Source organism: Macaca mulatta, chromosome 9, assembly GCF_049350105.2.
Source record: "Macaca mulatta isolate MMU2019108-1 chromosome 9, T2T-MMU8v2.0, whole genome shotgun sequence".
Lineage (NCBI taxonomy): Eukaryota > Metazoa > Chordata > Mammalia > Primates > Cercopithecidae > Macaca > Macaca mulatta.
The window spans coordinates 55707855-55727794 of record NC_133414.1 but is presented as its reverse complement, the minus strand read 5'-3'; the positions used below and the strand labels follow the sequence as shown (position 1 = coordinate 55727794).

The 19940-nt window shown below is 60.3% G+C and overlaps 1 protein-coding gene across 2 annotated transcripts in view; it reads left to right on the top strand.

The window, feature by feature from the left end:
- Positions 1-1467: 1467 nt before the first annotated feature.
- Positions 1468-19940, top strand: part of RASGEF1A (RasGEF domain family member 1A) — a 69943-nt gene continuing 51470 nt past the window's right edge. For both annotated transcript variants that reach the window (XM_077946308.1, XM_028826276.2), the window contains exon 1: positions 1468-1566. The gene's annotated coding sequence lies outside the window, so the exon portion shown is untranslated. The remainder of the gene's footprint in view (positions 1567-19940) is intronic.

The following is a 19940-nucleotide window of genomic DNA, read 5'->3' as shown; positions in this document are numbered from 1 at the left end:
TCACTAGAGTCAGGAAGTCCCAGGCTGTAGAGCATAGTGATTGCACCTGTGAATAGCCACTGCACTCCAGCCTGGGCCACACAGTGAGACTTCCCCTTAAAAAAAAAAAAAAAAGAATCCCCCACCCTACAAGCTCCCCTCCCCGTCTCTTCGCTTGCTCCCTCTCCCCGCTGGGCCTCTCTCTGGGATCTGCAGTATCTGACACATGGACTATTTATGTGTGTTTTTATTCACTGCCTACTTCCCACAAGAATGCAAACTCCAACCAGACATTCACAGCCGAATCCCAGTGCCCCATCTTACACTTGGCATACAGGTGTTCAAGACACAGGACTGAGTAAGCAAGGTCCTCAGCCTCTTCAAGGGGTGCTGTAGGGCCCCTCCCAATTTTTTCACACAGACCCCTCCACCTGGGGGCTTCGTGGCCGCAGACCTGTTTCACACTGGCTCTCGTCTGACTGCCTGCAAGAGTCACTCCGGGCTACCCTCAGGTCAGGCCACGGGGAGAAGGTGACCCTTTAGAGCGACAGGAAGTTCCACTGGATGCCAGAAGACCTGTGTCCTGCTTTAGTGGTTCTGAAATCTCTCAAGGTGGCTTTGGAGCCTTGCTCTGCGACTTACTGGCACTGAGACCCTGCAGGGTCACCGCACTCCCTGTACATCAGTTTACTAACCAGTCCAATGGGAACAAACCCGCCACCGATCTTACAGGGCGATTGTGATGGTTAAGGCGAGTAACCCAAGGGGCCAGGACTTGCCCACAGAAGGACTTTCACGGTCTGATGCCATTGACAAAAATTTTGCCAGCTCTGCGGGAGTCCCCAGAGGGCCTTTTAAATGCGGTGGCCGCATCGCCTCCTAGCTTGTCTGTCGCCTTATTCTTTTTTTTTTTGAGACAGAATCTCACTCTGTTGCCCAGGCTGGAGTGCAGTGGCGCGATCTCAGCTCACTGCAAGCTCCGCCTCCCGGGTTTTCGCCATTCTCCTGCCTCAGCCTCCCGAGTAGCTGGGACTACAGGCGCCCGCCACCACGCCCGGCTAATTTTTTTTTGTATTTTTAGTAGAGACGGGATTTCACCGTGTTAGCCTAGATGGTCTCGATCTCCTGACCTCGTGATCCGTCCGCCTCGGCCTCCCAAAGTGCTGGGATTACAGGCGTGATGCCTTATCCTTTTTAAATGAAAGCCTGGCCGCCCTCTCCTGGCGCCTGCCCTGTCCCAGTGCCCTCTGCCCGAGCCCCGTCTCGTGCCCTACCTCCCCCTGCACCTTTGCCCCGCACCCTCCTCCCTCTGCGCCCCGCGTCCCGCGCTCGCCCGCTCCCCGCGCTCTCGCGCCCGCTCCGTGCCCGCTCGGCGCTCGCTCCGCGCTCGCTCGCTCGCGCTCCCCGGCGCCGGCTGCGGAGGGAGCTGCTCTGCCCGCAGCTGGCGCAGCGCGGGGGCGGCCGCGGGTGGGCGGGTGCCGCGGGCCCGGGCGCCGAGCATGAGCCGCCGCCGGCGCCGGCCGCGCGCTGCTCGGGGCCCGATTGCGGCGCGAGGGCGGCGCGGGAGCGACGCTGGCCCGGACCGAGGTAGGCAGCGGCCGCGGACCTTCAGTCCCTCGGGGCCCTCGCCCGCGCCCGGGGCCGTGCCCTCTGGTTGCCGGCGCGGGCAGGGCGGGGCGTGCGCGGGCCCAGGGTCCCGGCTCGACGCGGCCGTCGTGGGGCCGGGGCGCGGGCTCTGGGCGCGGGGCGGGGGACGCGCGCGGGGGAGGGCGGCCGGGAGCCCGGCGCGCGGAGTTGCTGAGAACTCCGCCCGGGGCTGGACGGCGCCAGGACCCCCTGCGCCCTCCGCCCCTGCAGTGCACCCGGCGGGCCGTGCCGTGCCGGGCCGGGCGTGGCAGGAGCGCACGCGGCGGGCGGGCGTGGGCACTGCGGGCAGGTCCGCTGCCCGGAGCCTGGCATGGGGGTGGGGGCTGGGGAATCGGAGGAGCTCAGGGCTGCGCAGTTGGAAGTTTCCATTTGCTCTTCTGCATTCTGGGCCCCGCCGTGGTATCTCACGCCCTTGCTGTTTGGCGAGGAATTGGGGCTTGAGCTCTGCATCTGGGGGAGAGGGCCAGGGCCATGCCAGGTGTCTCCCTCTCCCTGCTGGGCAAGGGTCATTTGAAGGACCACGCTCTCTTTGCCCCGGGCCTTGTCGGCCCCAGGGATGGGGCAGGTGCAGCTGGTTCTGGTCTGAGGGTCGGTGAGTGAGAGGTGGGGGCGGAAGTCCCCTGCTGTGTGTGGAGGGACGCGCTGGCAGGTTCATGTGCCCTGCATTTCTGGCTGCCTCTGGGTACTGGACCTGGTGGATGTTTACAGGGAGGCCGCAGTCTGCCTCTTGGGAGCCACCTGGGGGCAGAGACCTGGTGGTGGTCAGCGCTCTCTCCCTCCCTGCCCAGAGCAGCGAGCTCCTCCCTGGTTCACCCTCCCCACCACTGCCACTCTTCTCCCACTGTCCTGCGCGGGAAGGGCCCCGATGGCCTTCGGCCGCAGGATTCCAAAACACAGGAGTCAGGCTGGGTGCAGGGGAGCCTCCCCGAGGCCTTGCTTCCCTCTGCCCCCTCCCAGGGTTCTTCTGCCCCCTCCGGATGCAGTCTTGCCAGCCCAGCCTGTCCAGCTCGGTGCCCTGGACTCTAAGGGACTCTAGGGGGCCTCCACCCGAGAGGCCACAGGTCTTGATTCGTGAACCACGGGCAGGCTGCAGGCCTCTGAGACTCAGTTTCCCCATCTGTAGACTGACACAGTTTTGATGACCTCTGAGGACATTTCCACCCTGGTGTCCAGTGACACTTTGCTTTGGAACCTCAGGACCCCAGCCCAGGAAGGGGAGATCCGGAGCGGGGGGACATGGAGGACCTTGGCTGGGTGGCCAGGGACACATGGGTGGTTTCTCTGCCCCTCCAGCCAGTGCGTGTCCTTAGGGCTGTGGTTGGTAGTGACCCAGCGAGGTGGGTGCAGCAGGCCCACAGGCCCTACTTCTGAGAAGGGTGTGAGCTGTGTGGATCCCCCAGGCTCTCTGGTGAAGTGGAGAAGCTGTGTCCTCCTGCACATGCCCCTGGGTTTGCGAACCAAGCAGGTATCCCAGGTGTGCCTTGGCCTGAAGGCCAGCCAGCGAGTTTGTTTTTCTCTGGGAGACATCTTCGAGCTGCCAGCCGGATGGCTCCCTTCCACCTGGCAAAACGTGGAAATGGAACAGTTCACACAGAGCAGAGGGGTTTTTTGGTGTAACTTAGCAACTGCAGGCAGGGGAGGAGGAGGAGGAGGGATAAATGGCATTTGTGCTGGACAGTGGCTGGTGCGGGGAGAGCCACACACACAGTGGCCCCCGGCAGTGGGAGGGGCCAGCCAGGGAGGAGAGCGAGTGTACACTGGGACACAGTGTGGCCAGGAGCCCCTGAGCACGCCGGTCCCCACCTGTAGAATGATGCCAGGGGCAGGATGGGACAGCTTTGGTTGGCCTTTGGTTTTTGGCAACAGAACCGTGGGTTTCACAGAAGCCATATTTGTCAAATAGGTCAAGTGAAGGTGCTATGCCAAGGCAGGGATGGGGCCAGGGGGTTTGGCCCCCCCACTGTCCTCAGGAGAGGGGCTGGTGGAGGGATGCTCTTCTCTGCATGGCCCACCCCAGGGAAGGGGCGCTGGGCTGCTGGGGGTAGTCCCAGGGGCAAGCAGATAGCAGATGGGGAGGAGACTCGAGGCATCTCCCCGACCCCTCCCTGCTGCCCCTGGACGGCCCCTCCCTCCCCTTCCCCCTTTTTCTCCTGAGGCCATCTGCTTGGGCCCAGCGCTCTGGCTGTTTTTCTCTTGGAGCTTCCAATCTGCCTCCTGTAACTCCCACCCACTCCAGCCTGCCTCCCGGCTCCTCTGCCCTCCCCTGCCCACTCCCTGCTGGGGAGGATGAGTGTTTACCTAGCAAGGGTGTGATGTGCGGAGGGAGGGGACTGAAGTGGCACTGGTGGGCTGACAGTCATAGAGGAGGGCCTCTGATACCCACTGGTGAACTGCTGGGGGTGTCAGAGGCCCTTCCCTATGGCTGTCAGCCTGACCTGCGGGGGTCCAGAGAGGGCTCACTGCCCACTTTTTGGGTGTATCCCTGTTGCCCCTTTCTGGGCACAGAACCTGGGGCTGTGGGTGTGTGAGAGTGGGCTCTGGGCCGGCCCAGAGTGGCAAGCTGCCAGGAGCCCATGCAGAATGTCCCTGCACGCTGGGACACCAGGAATTCCCCAGCTAGCAGCCTGGGAGCAGGGGTGGGAAGGTCAACTGGTATGGCCAGCAGTGGCTTGGTGGGCACTGTGTGAAGGGAAGCCTGAAAGTCCCTTGGGGTCCTGGCCTGCTCAGAGTGGGAGAGGGGCTCTGGCCTCAGGGCTCACCACCTGGGACAGGCTGGTAGAGGCTGCTCCAGGCACCGTGACAGAAGGCTGTGAGGAGTGTCCGACCAGGAGTGGACAGGTCTGAGGACCCAAGTGGGGCCTGTGCTGTGATGGACGGGGTGGGGATGTGACTGCTGCTGTGGCCATCCCTGCCTGGTGGACTGTGGAGAGGGAAGCCAGGCAGGGAGAGTAGTCAGGTGGCCCTGGCTCTGCTGCAGCGCTTCCCAGGAAGCACATGGGTGCTTTTGGGCATGACTCAGGATGACACCCAGTGAGCCTGTTCTGGGAAGCTCCTCTGCACCTGTGGTTGCCTGCCTTGCCCTGGGCGCTGCTTGGGCTGGGGTAGGGGCTGGGCTGTGGGCCTGTGCTGCCCAGGGCAGCCAGCAGGGGCTCCAAGGCCTGCCTGTCTCTTGTGAGCTGGCTGTGGGGTTCTTTGTGAATTCAGGGAGCAGAGGCCAGCACCGGCTCAAAGAGGAGAGGCCTGGGCTGGGACTCTAGACAGAACAGCCCAGGGCGGGCACTTCATACGTGGGATGCAAAGATGTGGCTGCTCGGTCGACAGGTGCTTTTCCTTTTTTAAAAACAACGAGAAACTTGCTCAGCTGTCCCCACCCTGGTTGCCTGTGCGGGTTGACTTTGAAGACATGTTCTCTGCTCACTCTGAATCCTCACTTCCCACTCACTCCCACCCACGCCAATCTGCACACACCTCCTTCAGTCCAGGGATGTCTTGTTGAGAGGCCGTGGACGTCCACTGCCTTCCTCCCAGACACCCATTTCCTGGGCTTGGCTGGCCCCTGGTTCTCCTCCTCCTGTCCCGGTACGCTCAAAGTCCCTGTTCCTCAGGACCTGGGCTTAAACCCTTTACCCAGCCACAGCATCTGTTCCCTCCTCCATGCTCATCCGGTTCCAGCTCCCATCAGCCCCCACCTGTCCTCTGGGCTCTGTCAGGTGTGAGCCTGCTGGACGCCTCCCAGGTGATGATGCACATCATCATGCCCCTTAACCTTGCCTGCCCCAGGTTCCCCATCTGAGCACATGGGCAGCCGGCTCTCCCTTGCCCCCTCTGCCAGCTTCCCTTTGCCTGGAGTTGTCAGCCAGTCTGGCACACCCCACTCCAGACCTCTCTTCTGCCCCTTCTGCCTCTCCTTGCTCACTGCCACCTCTATGGGCCGGGCCGCCATTCCCTGGCCAGGACATTTGCAGTGGCCTCCTTACCCTGCAGTCTCTTCCCCTACTCAGGACATGGCCTCTGCTGGGACTCCCTCCTCCCAGGAGGCTCCCAGTCTTCCTCAGGTGCCTTCCTGAACTTTCTTGCTGTGCAGGGGTTTTGGGGCTGTTCTGCAGCAGCCGCCCTGGGTGTACTTGTCTGTGATCCCCTGGGGTCCAGTCTGCACGAGGCCTGTTGGAGCCCAGCCACGAGACAGTGGCTATGCTGGCAGATTCAGCGAACATCCATGGGAGGTGCATGGAAGTGCCTGAGCCACTGTGTGTGGTGGGGCAGAGCTGCCTGGCCTGGGCCATGTTGCTGCGCCCACACCAGGGAGAGGAGAGGAGAGGAGAGGGAAGCCGACCTGAGAGCCCTGGGACAGTCTGGGGGGATGGTGTCTGGGGTCCTGGACCAGGAAGGAATTCTGGGAGGCGGGGCTGGGAGGCCAGCACCCTGTTTGTTGTCACCACCACTTCTGTTTCTCCAAGTGTCACCCTTAGACTCTACCTTGAAGAGAGAGTTCTCCCTGGATCTGGTTACCATGGCAACACTGTTAACAAAGAGTAGCTTCCGTGGAGGAGGCTGGCGGGAGCTGGGAGAGGAGAGGGGGCGCGTTCTGATGGTTTACCAGCAGGGCTTGTTTCCCCACCCCCACCAAGGCTGCCCAAATCTGGTGGACCCTCCCCCACCCTCTCTGCCCATGGGGCTCTCCAGGTCTCTGGTACCCTGACCCACCGAATGTGAATGTCAGGCAGCCTTGAGTGCATCCGGGTGTGTCCTGGACCCCAGCCACAGCTGGGGCACTGGGGCACTGGGGCAGGCCTCCTCCTTGGGGCCTGGGGAGACATGCCCAGCCACAGCACCAGGTACTTCCCAGGGTGAGGATCTGCATTTTGTCCCTGTACAGACACAGACTCCAAGGTCCAGATTTCTCCTACCTGGACTTCTCTGCAGGAGAGTTCTGTGCCCAGCTTTTTCTGGCCAGTGCTCTGAGCATGCCCTCTGGGCCCCGCTTCTCCCAGGGCTGTGGTCTGGATGGAGGTAATGTGCAGCCCTGAGCCAGGCTCTGGGTGAGAGCTGGGCAGCCCCAGCTTTGCTGGCTGAGGAGAGGAGGGTTGGCCCCAGTTGCTGGGACCCAAGCCTCTGCCCTCAGAGCTGGGGGAGGAAGGATGGGCCAGAGGCAGTGCGAGTGGACCAGCTGGGAGGATGGGGCTTGGATGAGGTTGGAGCTTGGGGAGTTCTGGCGGTGCCCTGATGCTTTCATGAGTTAATTACTCAGAGCGGGTAGGGGGCTGCATCAATTATTCATTTTATTATTGCTGTTAGCAGTGGGTGGCTGGATGAGGAGTGGAGTCCCCCACAGGCCAGGCCAGGCCAGGTGAGCATTGGTGGCACCTGGGAGAGCCCAGGTCCTGCCCACACGGTCCATTGCAGGCATGGCCCTTCCTGCTCGGTCCCACTAGGGGGACAGGGCCTTCTATGCCCTGTGCCCCTCCCTCCTCTGGCCTGGTTGTCTCTGGGAGCCGAGCTCACCTTGACCAAGCTGGAGTGAGTTGGACCTGCTGTGAGGTGACCTGCGGGTACCTGGGCCAGATCGACTGCCCTATGGGGAGTGGTGGTGGTGGAGAGGGCTGATAGTAAACTGCCCTGGCAGGTGTGGCCAGGGGTCTCAGCTGTTCTTCATGGAAAGGCCATGGCAGCCAGAACCACTTCCAAGAGGGGGTGGGGCCGAGGGGGAGGGCACTCTCACATTGGTGGGGCCTGGAGGGGAGGCCCACAGCTGTGGTCACCAGGCACCCACCAAGCCTGGTAGGTGCGCACAGGCTGCACAGTCAGTGCTGGCTTGGAGATGCCCGCACAGATGTCAAAGAAGCTGCTATTCAGGCCAAGTGTTCCAACTACAGTGCAATTAAGAGAGAAAGTGATAACAAAATGGATAACTCTAAAAGAATCGTATATTTAGAAAATTTGAAACGCATATTTGAATGATGGGTCAAAGAAACAGTGGAATCGAAAGTTTGGGGTTAAATGATAAAAAATAGAATGCTGCACGCTCTGGGTCATGGCTGTCGAGGGCTACGTGCCCTGCTGCCTGCTGACTTCTGGAGAGCCCAGTTGTACAGGAGAAGTCCACACCCAGGTGCCCTCCTTGGCTCCCACAGTGGGAAAGGTGGGAGGGGGCAGGACAGTGGCCAGGCCTCCTGTGGGCACAGGAGTCTCCCTGCTGGGGTCCTGAGAGGGGGGCGGATCCTGGCTTCTCCGTGGGGTCTGGGTCTGGGGAGCCGCCTGGCCCTGCCTGTGGGGACCGGAGTTCCAGTGTCTCTCTGGCCTGCCATGGCGCCCAGCGATGGACTCCAGGGCAGCACGGTGTTCTCAGCCCTGCAGGGCAGGACACCAGATGCATCCGGAGGTGCACCGAGTGCAGAGCTGTCTTATGTGAGGCGACTGGGGATGCTGTCAGGGGAAGACACAGGAGGGGATCTCCAGGACAGCACCAGTGCCAGGCAGGGCTCAGGCTACAGAGTGGAGAGGAAGGAGCAGCAGGTGTGGGGAGGCCGGTGCCCTTGGCCCACCCTACTGGTGTCCAGGCCTGGGTGTGGTGTACAGTCACATGCCTGGGGGCTCTGGGTGTACACATTCATTCCGGGTGTGTGCATTCACACCCAGGTGCTGGGAGGGCCCCTGACCAGCCTACTGTCCAAGGGCTCTGCTGGGCGTTTCACTGACATGTGACTTAATGCACCTCTTTTTGATGCCAGCATCATTACACCGATTTTGCCAATGAGCCTCTGGGGTCTGCAGAGAGGGGCGGAGGCAGAGGTTGAGGCCAGGTCGCTCCCGTGCTCGAGGGAGCATGTTAGAGAGCAGGTGGTGTGTTTCTCTGGTGCTTCCCTTCATCTCCCCGAGCCTTCCTGCCGTCCCTGCCCTACCCCTCCGTCCAGCTCCTGAGCTGGCCGTCCCCCTTCCTGCCTTTGTGAGTGGTTTCCCCTGCCTGTGTGCCTCCTGAATGCACACTGCCACCTTGGGGCTCAGCTGGACGGCCCCAGTGGAGAGCACCTCCACTCCTGGAGTTGAGGACACCCCCGCTCCTCTGGGCTATTGAGCCCCTGAACGTGCAGCGGCGGCACCTGGCTTCTGAGTGCTTGTTCTGTGTCCTCTCATCTCGTTCCTGCCTGTGAGGGCTATGACTTAGTGCCTGGGCTGGAGATTCTGATAGAAGGGGCTTAGAGAGGGTATGCTCTCAGGAGACATCTGTGTGGGAATGACAAGCACCATGCAGGGAGGGGAGGAGGCTGGATGGAGGTGCAGTTGCAGTGGAAGTCTAGCCTGATTCCATGGGGACTCCGGAGTGTCAACTGACCCCACAGCCAGCCTCCCTCTGAGGCAGGGGAGTTGGAGTCAGGCCTGTGCACTACTCAGCCCTTGGATGCTGGCACTCCAGTCTTCTGCAGAAGGCTGCAAGTGTGGATGGCTGCTGCACAGCCCTAGGGAAGTCTGGGTAGGGCCCAGCTGCAAGTCCCAGGGGGCGCTGCTACTACCCCCAGGCAAGAGGCTACCTGCTGTGCCTACAGGCCCTCAGCCGGTCCCTGGGGGGCTTGGAATGCAACCTCAGGTCCAGCCTGCTCCTGCATCCCACAGCATCACCACCCTGCATGGATGTCTGTCTTCCTGGGGTCACTGTGAGTGTCTGCGGGTTCTTCTCTGTGCTCCTGACTGCCAGCCCTGGGACCAAGTGCTGTGCTGGCACAGAGGAGCTTTGTTTGTTTGTCCAGGGAAGGACTGACTGATGGTCATGTTGTCAACCTGGGGCTCAGGCTGGATGGGCCAGAGATGGGGGAACCAGAGACCAGGGCCAGCCCTGGGCCAGTGAAGGCAGTGCAGGGTGGGGAGCACTGGCCGGGGAGTCTGGGGCCTGCACATCAGCCCCTGCTACAGCCCTCTTTCCACTCTGGCTCCTAGCTGTCCTGCCCAGGCCTGGTGGTCAGGAGGCCCATGTGCCCAGTGAGCTCTTTCAGCTTGCCAGGAGGGCCAGCCCAGGTGGCAGCATATGAGCTGCCCAGAGAGTCCACCAGGCATGGAGAGGCTCTGCTGAGTGGATGGATGGTGGGTGTGGGTGGCACAAAGAGGAGACAGAGGCGGTCCCGTTCCTAGGGGCTGGCCTGTGGGGCATCCATCCAGCAAGCCTGCAGCTCAGCAGCTCACCCAAGCCTGCCAGGCTCTCTGAGGCTCCCTGCGGGTGGTGCCCCTTGGCCTACCGAAACAGAGCTGCTCTCCTCCTCCCAAAGGGCCAGCCACCTGGTGTAGCCTGCAGCTTTGCCCCAAGGAAATGCACTTGCCCTCTGGCATTAAGTGCAGAGTGGCAGGTGGCCCTGAGGGAGGTGGGGCACCGGGTTGGCCATGAAAGAGGAGGGCAGGTGGCATGGGGCAGGGGAAGTGGTGACCGAGGCTGGACTTCACCCTCCTGCTGCCCTGCTAGGAGGGATGATGTCACCCTCCACAGCCCCCTCACCTCAACCTCCTGACAGGCCAGGCCAGCCATGGGGTCCTCCCGCTCACAGAATCCCTCACCTCAAGATGAGACACTCCATACCCACCCACTCAGATGATGCAGGCTTAAACGAAACTGTGCCTCCCTATCTTTCAATGAAGAGCTGACTGGTGCAGGCTTCTGGGGGCTCCGGCAGGCAGGCCTCCATGAGGGTACCCCTCCCTGTAGCAGTGAGCCATGTAGTATAGAGGCAGCTTTCACCTGGGATCCTGAGTGGGGAAGGAGTTCACCCCAGATGCCCACTGGAAACATGCCCAGCCTGGTTGGTCTCTGAGCCTCCATAACTGTAACACTGGAGGCCCTCATATCATGGCCCAGCCAGCTGCCCTCCCCTGCCTCGCCCTGTCTGCCCTCTCCAGGCTGCAGCTGTGTGCCTCAGCCAGAGCACTGGCTGCCTGGATGGTGGGAGGAGTGTCTGTCAGTCCTAGGGGGCACACTTTTCCCCAGCTAGTGGGGACAGCCATGCACCCCTGTGGGAGCCCAGGGGAGAACCCCTGGCCTCAACCAGACATTATACAGCACATGTAAAAATGGCCAGTGCAGAGTAATGCAGTGCCAGGGCTGGCTCTGCAGAATGTGAGTCCCAGGCCTGCTTTCGAACGGGGAGGGCACTGCTCATGGGACCCTGGACCCTGTTGTTGCCCATCGCTGTGTGCAGTCACTACCCCCTGGGGGAGGCCCCGGGGAAGTGCAGGGGACTACGGGATCCGAGAACATCCTCACCCTCCTAGGAAGGAGAATGTCACTTGGTGGAACCTGCCTGCAGGTCAGATGGGACTGAGGTGTGGAGAGGCCCATGGAGGCACCCCCGGGGGGCAGAGGCATGCCCAGTCCCAGAATCCTGCCTCCTGGGTGAGACCTGTGCTCCTCCTTCCCCACCAAACACCGCATTGGTGGGACTCGCTGGGCAAGGCCCTGTGTGACTGATGAACTGCCCACCTGGTGAGCGGTGTCTAGACACAAGTGGGCCCAGGGCAGGCATGCAAATTGTCACCAGCGTGTCAGCGAGGCTTGGAGGGGTCAAGAGTCCTGCCGGTGCTGATAACCAAGAAGTGGCCAGTCCAGGGTGTGGACCCAGGCCTCATGGCTCCTCCCCCTTGCTGTGACCTCTGGAGCCATGTGAGGGACTCTGCAAGGTGCCAGTCATCCTCACCTCCACCTGAGAGATGGACTCAGGCAGAACCACTGGAGAGCGGAAAGTTGACCTGGGGAGATATGTCAGATCACAATCCCACCCGCTGCAGGCCATGCACGCCAGGCATGGCCCAGACTCTGGGAGTACAGACACAACCTGAAAATAGGCAGAAACGAGCCTAATGACTCGGCTCATAGGAAGGAGGGAGAGGTGCCAGGAGGGAGCAGTGAAGGCAGCCACCCTGGGAAGGCCAGGTTCAAGCAAAACTCTGAGAGGAGGAAGGGGGTTTCTGGTCGTAGAGAAACCCCATCTTGGTCCAGCTGGGCCCCAAGATGGACTCATGCCGTTAACCAGGGAATGGCAAGAAAGCCGGGGGACACAGGCCTGGGGTTTCATGCCACCTTCACAACTCATCTGTGTCAGTGTGCAGATGGCGCCAGTGGGGGCACTGCTGCGTGGCCGTGGTGTGTGCTGGTCCACACCAAACACATCCTCAGCCCCAACGTGGAGAGAACCAAGGACGGGAGACTGGGTGGGGGAAGGGGCTGAGGTCCAGAGTCGCACTGAGTGTGCAGTGCCCTGGAAGCTGAGAGGGGTAGCCCATGCATTATGACGTGGGCAGGGACCCCTGAGAGGCCACTCTGGTCTGCGTCTTTGACCTGCTGCACCTCACTTTCTTCACCCACCTCCCTTGGCTGTTGATTCCCCACGCCCCCCTGACCCCACCCCCCAGCCCACCAGCCCTTTCTTTCCTTGAGGTTCCTGTTCCCGTTCTTTTGCCTGTGACAAGCCCCTCAGCCCTCGTCCCATCCCTGAGCACATGGTCCAGGGAGGACACAGCCAGTTGCAGCCAGATCAAGAACCAAGCTCTCCACTGGCTGCCTGGATGCAGGCTGCTGTGTGTTCCGGGGGGCCTCCAGCAGCACCTGCCGCACCTGCCGCTGCCTGGCCTGCCTTGTCTTGGCTCCAGGGCCCCTCAGCATCCTCACTCCACCTGTGGCATGTGGGGCACAGTGTGACCAGGACAGTCGTTAGCGTGGGCTCCTTGAAGTCAGTTCACTCTGGGTCCCCTGGGGGCCTCCTCCTGCAGAGTGCTCCCCCTAGGCTGGGGACAGCCTCCATCTAAACACTGTGGCAGCTCTAGGGGGCAGGAGAGAGCAGTCAAGCCGAGACGGCCTCCCTGATCACAGGTGCGCAGCTTTAACGTTGTTTGGCAACCAGAAAGGAAGGAAGGCATCGGAGAAGCCCAGACCACACTGTGCCCCCACTCTAGATTGGTCCTCCTCTGGGGGAGTGGGGTACCAGTGGGCAGACAGGGCCAGGAGCCAGCCCAGAGAAGCCAAGGGTGACGGATGCCCAGGAAGGGCCACACACCCACCACCTGGTGGTCCTGAGCCAACACTCGTGCCTACTCCCACCCCAGCACCCCCATCCCTGGCTCCACGGTTCCCCTGACATGGGAGTCTGGGTTTTGGTTTTAACTCTGGCCCTGACCAGTGTCCTGTGTCCTTGGACAGACAGTTACGGTCTCTGGCCTCAGTCTGTGCTGCTATGAAATGCCAGTGGCACTCCTCACCTCCTCAGAGTGGTGGCTGCAGAGGGTACACGGCAGAGCTGTGATGTTCCTGTCCTACTCCAGGTGCAGGCTCTGGGCAGGGCTGTGAGACAAGGAGTGAGGAGTGTGCCTGCCCCCAGAGCTTGCAGCCTAAGAGGAGGTGGGGGCAACTGTCCGCAGCCTTTGGACGAGGGTGCAGCCCTGGGGCTGGGTCAGGATGGTGGTCAGCTCTCTCACCTCAGCCTGCTCCACTGTCCAGGCCTAGATGGCAGTGGGCCGGGCAGGAAGGAGCGATGCTGAGTGGGCAGCCTAGGTGGGCAGCTTGGCCCAGGTGGTGTGAGGGGCCTGGAGGGCGCCGGGGCCTGGGTGGGGCCATGCAGCATAGTGACTTGGGGAGATTTCCTGGATCCTTCTCTCCTTGCTGAGCATTCCCACTGCAGCCAAGCCCGACACCAGCCGGAGGGGTGGGGCTGGGTGGGGCTGAACTCTGCCAGGTAGTGACCAGGCCGTGGCTGGGGCTTCCTGGAGGTGCTGGAAACCTCACACTTCCCGGTCTCCTCTCCAGATGCCTGGGAATGGGGAGCCTCTGCCTGGGAGGAAAGTCCCCAGTTTCCCAGCTGAGTATGTCAGGAGCGCAGGGATAGAGGGCTCTCCAGTGGGCCCTGGGGCCACCAGCTACACAAGGAGGTCCCAATGTCAGACCCAATGGAGTCACTGGTGTCATTGCTTGTGTGCCATAAAGGGACTGTCTCCTTTGTTCCCTCCCTTTAGTCACGGATTCTGGGGACCCTAGGAGGAGCCCCTGCTTGGAACCCTGCTTGGAGCTCACCCCACAGAGACCTGTTTTACCTCTGAGCTACAGCAGCACTTTCCATCCTTGCCTGTGACCACAGACACTGGCTCAGGGAACGCAGCCTTATGAACTCCCAGCCCCCACCCAGCCCCCACCCAGCCTTCTGCCTTCAGCGGAGGCCCAGAGGCCGGATGTCAGTGTGCTGTGACCTGGGTGTGAAGGTGTTAGTTCCGGGGCCTGCAAGAGTAGACTGGGCCTGGGGGTGGGGGTTAGCTGTGCTGCTTCAACACCACATGCTGCTTATCTTGGCCAGTAGGTCAGAGGCTGGGTCGGGTCTCAGGGGCCGAGGTCAAGGCGCTGGCTGGCCTGCCTCTTCGGAGGCTCCAGGCAGAATCTCATTCCATGAGGTCTCTGTCCCCTGTGGGCTGTTGGCCCCTGAGGGCCCCTAGAGCCTCCCTCTGGGCCTTATGTGAGGCTCCCCACATCTCCGAGCCAGCCACAGGTGTTGGGTCCCCTCACGCCACCCTCTCCCTGACCCGGCCTCGTCGTCACACTTTCTCTGACCGTAGCTGGGAAAGATTCTTCAACTTTAAGGACTTGTGAATACATTGGACCCACCCAGGAGAATCTCCCAGCAGCCTCAAGAGCCTCTGCCTAATTACACCTACAGAGTCCCTTTTGCCGAATAAGGGAACATTCCCGGGTTCCGGAGATCAGGGTGTGGGCATCTTTGGGGGTCATACCCACTCTTGAGAGCCTAATCCCACACATGAGGTGAGCAAGACAGCCCTCCCCAGGGGTTTACAGTCTGGGGAGCTACAAGGACCCCAAATCCACACACGGGGCAGTTTGGAGGTTGCGGCACCCGCTGAACACATCAGGATGGGGTGGTGGGGAGTGTGGGGGTGGGTGTCAGGGAGGCTGGACCTGGCTGGGCCGCTCCTGCAGGTGGCCTTGCTATGGCGGGCATGGGAGTGTGTGGGGGCACCCCTGCCTGTGGGCCCTCCCTCTGGGGCATGGACAGAGGAGACCATGGGGGTCTGCCCATGATGGGCTGCTTTGAACTTGATAGTCCTGAAGGCATGGGGTGTGGTGCTCTGTGAGGAGAGCTGGGGTTGTTGGCAGCAGGTTGTGGGTTCCAGTGGGGTACGGATGATGAGTACCAGGGTGCAGGGAGCGGTTGGTCCCAGTGGGTGTGTGTTGAGGCTGAGCAGGAGGCACAGGTGCCTCTCTCGGGTCCTGCCTCCCCCTGCCAGCCAATCACTGGGCGTGCAGCAGAGGGAGCCTGCAAACCTCTGCAGAGGGGCTCTGTTGCCAGTGGGAGTCAGGTGAGTTTGGCAACTGAGCCCCGAAACAGGGTCCTCTGCCTCTGCTAAAGGCCCCTGAACTTGGGACAGGTGAGGAGAAATCAGACCTTCTAAAAAGAAAGTGTACTGTGCCTGCCTCACAGTCAGGTCCCCTCCCTTCCTGGGAGTCCATGGCTGAGCAGGAGTCAAGGACCTGGCCAGGCACTTGGGGTTGGAAGGCAGAGTCACTGACTACACAGCAGGACTCAGGACTCACAGCAGGTAGCAGATGGCAGATGTGGGATCTGAGCCCTGCCTGGTGGCAGACCGAGGCCTCCCATCCACCCTCCCTGCCTCTGGCTGTGTGCCTGGGCTGCCGTGCCCCACTGGAGGGTCCCCCTGCCCAGCAGCCTGCCTGGTGGTCTTCTGACTGTGGTTTAATGCCCTGCCATCCCTTCCCAGGCAGGCCTGCCTATTAGAAAGGGCTGCTGGACGCTGAGCCCCGGCCTGTCCCGCAGCCCCGTAGCCCACCCCTTCCTCCCTACCTCCCAACTCCAAGTGCCTGGCCAGGCCCTTGACTCCTGACCTGGTTCCCCTGCCCACCTAGGCCTGGCTGTGGAGAGGTGGGTCTGCTGGTCTGTCTGCTCCTTTTGGGGTGCCCACTCTGTGCCCTGCCTGCTGACACCCTTGAAACTAAAGATGTGTCCATGGTGTGGAGTGTGCCTGTGTGTACACACCCATGTGGGTGGGTGGCAGTGCTGTGTACACACAGGAGTGCCTGGGTCAGCCCTCTATGCCCCCAAGCCCCCTCTGCTTCTGGGGGCCTGCCCCAGGCACTGCCCTTGGTCATCCCAGCATCAGTGGCGACAGGTGCCGTCTGTGTCCTCACCTTCTGACAACACTCCCCGTGGCCAGGGCCAGGTGGGAGCTCGACACCACCCTGTGTATCCTCAGGGTGCTGCTACCATCCAACAGGGCCTCTCCGTCTGCCTGCTTCTGCATCACCAGGGTTCCGTCTTGTTGGGGAGACTCCCTGTGGCACAGCACCTTCAAGTGTCTCCTGTGAACCTGACAACAGCAAGGAGAGAACTGGTACTTGTGAGGGCCAGATGAAGGCCCGGTCCTTGTCCAGCAGTACCTGGTCCCCCTCACAGTCCTGGAGGAGTGGCTGTGCACAGGGAGGCAGAAGCAGAGGTGTCCCGTGAGCCAGAGAGTACGGATTCCTGACAGTCCGGGCAGTGCGAGCTCCCCAGCTAGCGCTCAACAAGCATGTTTCGCAGTCTGCTCAGGGCTCACAATTAACAGGACTGTGCCACCCTTGACTGCGTCTGGAGGTGAGGTGGTGTGGCTGTGGGCTCTGGGCTGACATCTCAATTTTCACAGTGGCCCGCATCTGTCACACACACTGACACTTTGTGCTCAGTGGCAAAGCAGAAGCAGTAAATCAATCTGTGTGTCTTTTTCTTTCCTGGGCATGCTTGGGTGTGTTCTGGAAGCCACGCTGTTCCTGCTCCAGCTTTTGTGCCTCCTAGGGGGCTCCAGCTGAAGGGCAAATCCCAGGATGGTGAGGGGCCCCACAAGATGCTTCAGGCAGCAGCGGGGTGCAGATGAGAAGCATGCAGTCCTCATGTTGGGGGGATATTAGGGACCTGGTGCCGAACCCACGGTGTGCTTCTCATGAGGGCCCCAGGCGGCTGCTGCTGGCTGATCAGTGCTGCATGCTGGGACTGCGGCAGGAAGGTAAACTGAGTCTCAGAAGTTGGGTTGCAGAAGAGTGCCATCAGAGCCCAGCAAGTAGAGCAGGCCTCTTCCTGCAGCCCTTCCTGTTGGATTTCTGGGTTTCTGGCACCTTCCCTGCCTCCATCAGGGGATAGGCACTGCCTTCCATGCCCTGCAGCCTCAGAGGCACTCCCTAGAGCGAGGCCCAGGCCCCTCCTCACACATTCCCTTCAGCTGTGAGGCTCACTGCTGGAGCCTCTGCCTGGCCCTGGGCAGCTCCTGCCTGCACGTCCCCACCTCCACCCAGGCGTCTCTGGCTTCAGCAGGGCTGCCGGTCGGTGCCTGGGTCCATTAAGCCTTGATCCCCAGGACCACCACCCCAAGCCTCCAGCCCTCTCTGCCCCTTTCAGCTGGGAAGCCGCCATTGACCAGGTGATAGGTGGGAAAACAGCAGAGCCACGATGCCCCTCATGTACTTTTGACATTTGACCTGACCTTGGGGCTAGGTGAGGGGCAGATGTAAGCAAGGAGACTCTGTGGAATGGAGTGTGGAAGGGACCCCCTAGGGTGCCTGACCACCCCCACCCCTACCCCTTCGGCACACCCCACACTTGGGGGTTCTCAAGTCTGGCTGTGTGCTGGGGTCTCCCACTGAGCTGGCAGATGATTCCAACCTCAGAACCACAGCCCCAGACTCTGATTCTGTCAGCCTGGGGGCGGAGCCCAGGAATGTGTTTCTAGCAGTCTTGGGTGGGGTGGGGCACTTTCTGAGAGTGACTTATGTCAAGCAACAGGTGAAATTGGCACTGTCCTGGGTCAGCTAGAACGACTGTGTCCTATGGCTGGTAATGGCACGTGGACCTGGGAGGTGGTCTCCGCATCCCCCAACAGGGAAACCATCATAGCTGCTCAGGTGTGTCCATGACAGGGGCTCTCCTCATTCCCCCATTCCAGGCGGCCCTCCTCTTCCCAGCTGTAGTGAAACCAGTGTCCGGGCAGCTGGCTCCCAGGCAGTGCTCCTCCGTAGCCGAGAGACTGTGCCTTGGCCAAGGGTACACAGTGCCGGAGGAGGTGCCCTGCAGGGAGCTGCACTGGTCCCTCAGGTGCATGTCATTCACCACATTTTCTAGAAGAGGAAACTGAAGTTCAGAAAGGTAAAGGACTTTTGCCAGCTCCCTCGTTGGGAGACACAGAGGTGGCGTGCTTGCCTTGGCCGCTGGACCCTGCTGTGAGCACTGTGCCCTCTCCCTAGGGGACCTTCCCCGAAGGAGGGCCCTGAATAATCTTGCTTTTAAATATACATTAGACACACGTGAAAGTCCCTGCAGGAGCACCTTCCCTGATTAGGCAGCGTCAGACCCTGGTGGCTGCAGCAGCTTCCTGGTGTGGGCGCCGGTGGTGGGGCGGGAGCATTCTCTGTTTTGGACTCTGAGGATCGGGGGACACTCTGGGGCCCAGCCCCTCCTGCCCACGGGCTTCCCAGCTGGCTCCTTCTGAGGGACACAGAGCTGGCCCTGGTTGGCAGGTAAGGGGAACAGGAAGCCCCAGGGCCAGCCAGGGGCCAGGACGCCCTGCTGGTCTGAGCTGTGTGCAGACACCGACATTTCAGTCCCATCTTGGCAGTGATGTCAGCTGACCTGGGCAGGACCCTGTGCCGCTGTGTGCCTAGGGGAGCAGAGTCAGCCGACAGCAATGGGGAGGGAGAGTGAGGCTGGCCAAATCACAAGCACTGTCTTCCTTCTTGGAGCCGCGGAAGTGCTTTCAGAAGCTGAGGCCAACAGAACCCCCTTTCCCCCAGGACCCTGACTCAGGAGAGCATGGTTAGCTGGGGTAGAGTAGGGGCCCTACAACCCCGCATTGGAGAGCGGATGGCCGCTTGGATGAGGGCTTACCAGGGAGGATGGACAGACAGATGGTCAGACGTGGGAAGTGGGTAGCATACCAGCAGGTGGGAGCTGGCGATGGCGTAGGTGTGGGGCAGTGAGGGGATGGCTGCGGGTCTTGGCTACTGTTCTTAGAGTCTGGTTGATTCTTAGCCGTGGTGTCCTGCTCCTCAGATGGACACAGCTGCCCAGGTTTCTCTCCCTCACAACTGCTTTTTATGCTTTCTTCTGTTGCCTGGAGTGTCTGTTTCCTCTGGGGTCCGTTCTTCCCTACGTGGATTGCGTCATGCGGGTGAGAAGTCACCGCATCTGAGGAGCCTTCTCCAGCTGGCCCATATTATCACCAACAGAGCCCCGCTCCCATCCACTCCTGGCTCTCCCCACTTGCTCTAGTTTTTTCCACAGCACTTGTTGCCAGCTGGTATGTGTTTCCCTGTTTAGTATTTGTGTCTCCCCTTGACCATTTATGCCTCATGAGGCCCAGGACTCTGTGGGTCGTGTTTATGACCATATCCCACTGCCTAGAACAGAGTGAGGCAACCCTAAGCCCTCAAGATATAGTTATTGGATGAATGAATACCATTACCTAGCCTTATATTTATGCCAAAGAGAAATGAATAAGAAAAAAATCTACAGATTAGTTGAATAAAGGGGAAACCCCAAACACACCATTCAAGAAAAAAATGCCTTATTAGCTCACTCTTACTCATAATTATCAAAATACAAATTAAGCCTGCAGTGAGACCATTCTCACCTGTTAGATTGTGGTGCCTGTGAGGAGCATTGAGTGCTGTCCTGGTAGTGGAATGCTGGCCATCGTCATCTTTTCTTCTAAGAAATTAAAATATATAATTCACATAACATACATTTTACCCTTTTAAAGTGCACAATTTAGTGGGTTTTAGTGTATCCACAAATGGAACCATCATCTCTAATTCCAGAACTCTTTTTTTTTTTTTTTTTTTTCAGACTGAGTCTCACTCTGTTGCCCAGGCTGGAGTGCAGTAGTAGTGCCATCTCGGCTCAGTGCAACCTCTGTCACCCAGGTTCAAGCGAGTCTCTGGGCTCAGCCTCCCAAGTAGCTGGGATTACAGGCATGCGCCACCATGCCCAGCTAATTTTTGTATCTTTAGTAGAGATAGGGTTTCACCATGTTGGTCAGGCTGGTCTTGAACTCCTGACCTCAAGTGATCCACCCACTTCAGCCTCCCAAAGTGCTGGGATTACAGGCATGAGCTACCGCACTCGGTCACTTTTTAAATTTAATTTAATTTAATTTAATTATCTTATTTTTTATAAATAGAACTGGGGGTCTTACTATATTGCTCAGGCTGGTCTCAAACTCCTGCGCTCAAGTGATCCTCCTACCTCAGCCTACCAAAGTGCTGGGATTACAGGCATGCGCCACTGCAGCTGGCTAATTTT